Source organism: Nanorana parkeri, unplaced genomic scaffold (genome assembly GCF_000935625.1).
Source record: "Nanorana parkeri isolate BGI_ZX_2015 unplaced genomic scaffold, ASM93562v1 scaffold772, whole genome shotgun sequence".
In the NCBI taxonomy this organism is placed as follows: domain Eukaryota; kingdom Metazoa; phylum Chordata; class Amphibia; order Anura; family Dicroglossidae; genus Nanorana; species Nanorana parkeri.
Genome location: NW_017307040.1, coordinates 154207 through 156114, shown reverse-complemented (window position 1 = coordinate 156114; position 1908 = coordinate 154207). Strand labels below are relative to the sequence as shown.

At 45.4% G+C, this 1908-nt stretch overlaps 1 protein-coding gene across 3 annotated transcripts in view; it reads right to left on the bottom strand.

Moving 5' to 3' along the window:
* The window catches only part of CACNA1H (calcium voltage-gated channel subunit alpha1 H), a 196511-nt gene that overhangs the window by 172375 nt on the left and 22228 nt on the right, over positions 1 to 1908 (bottom strand). The gene's annotated exons all lie outside the window — the stretch shown is intronic.

Sequence of the window (1908 nt, the reverse complement as noted above, 5' to 3'; positions counted from 1 at the left end):
CTGGTTGATTTCTCTTTTAAATTTGTCTAGCTTTGTTTTTTGAGAGTCAGGTAGGATAATCCCAGAAGACTTGCTTGATGAATGCTGCTGATGATGAGTTTGGCTGAGACCATATTGTTTGCACTTGGTCAGTGTGGGATAATGTGAAGATAGCTTTTTTTGGGGGGCGAGGTAGTTGATACCTGCATCTCGATCTCCCACTGCATGATGCTGGTGTCTCCCTCTTAATTGGCACTCCTGTATCGAGCCTCCTAGCTGTAATCTGCAGTGTTAGATCACCTAGGGCATTTTTGTCTCACCAGATTTGGAGTGATATTTGGTGATGCCACTACTGTGCTGCTCATTGTTCTCCTCCCTGGAGGGGAAGCTGTACGTGAACACCTGAAATACAAGGTTCTCCCTGTTTGTGCTTCATTTATTCTGTGTATCTGTTCTTTTCTCACCTTTCCTGCTGTTTCTTGGTCTTTCCGTCATCAGGGGGCATCTCTTGATAAGGCCCTGCCTCTACCAAGATGGTAAAGCCCTCACACAATGACAACAAAGCATGGTAAGCCAGTAATGGGAAAAGATCAGCTGCAGGGAGACCAGCAATACCGTTGACCAGTCCTTTATCCTCTGCTTGCCTTTTTTTTCTATCACAACTTCAACAGTTAGTCCTCTTCAATGTGGTTTATTGGGGAAAGGTGTGCATTTATACATGGGAATGTTCTGATTGAATACAAACCATACAAGGCTAACCACACATGGTCATAATTCTCTCCTCCAGCCCAGTGGCAGGAGATATGGGCACACCTAATGCACAGAATCTAAGTGACACCTTGGTTTTAATTAGAGCACCCCGCAAGGAGTGATGGGTTGGTGACTCCAGTGGCCCCTGAGCCACTTTGCTTTGAGATGTCATCAGGTTGCAACCCTCAGAATTTCCTCACCAAGGGGATTGCAGGAGCATATCAGCTACGATGTAGAGACAGGTAAAATGCACTATAGATATAAGTGATTCTGCGCTGGACCTAGAAAAGTGTATAAGTGCTAGTGTGCCAATTAAGTTTGAAGGCTGCAGCAAAATCGACCGTGGGGTCAAAACAAATAACTTACAAATTATGCAGCGCTGCATAATTTGTAAGTTAAAATGCACTATAGCTGGTCGACATTCAGACTGAGGTTGAGGCTGTTGGGAGGCAAGCATAGTCAAAGTCCAGGCAGAGGTCGGGGCAGGCAGCAGGTGAGAATATCAGGAACAAGCAAGGTCAGCAACAAGGGCAGAAGATATGGGAAGGGTCAAGCCATCTGGGTGAGCAACAAGCAAGACAGAACAATGGGAAGCACATGTACAGGATAGATGGGAAGAAAACACATCACGAGCATATGCTAACATTCGTGCCAACATGCGACTCGCTGCAGGCAGATAGGGCAAGCCATGCCCCGGGCTGTACAGATGCGGACCTGGGAGGTACTGTAACAGCCTGGTGGTGCCGATAGGGCACGGTTTGGATTGTAGCCGGTTTAACAGTGTGGCCAGGTTAACATTTGTGACCTATTCTTATGCCCCGGCTAATTTATGTGCAAATGCCTAAAGCACACATAAGTGATTATATATTGTATGTATTAAGTTAATTGGATGCTTCCACTTATGTTTCTCGCAGTCTGCAGCCTGATGCCTGTGCGTTTGACATAATCAACATAATCAATTCACAAAAAAAAAAAAACACGCCAAAAAGTAGCCCAGCATTCATGTATCTTATGTGGGCAGCTCATCGGCCCATCCCGCTAATAGGCACGTTCCTTCCAAGTCCACTTATGGCAGAAAACAAGCCACTTATTATGTTGACGTTCATGCTGTTAAAAACGTCAATTACTCCATAATGTACTGGGCAAGTCGCCTGGGCACTTATTAATTAGAGGCTCTCT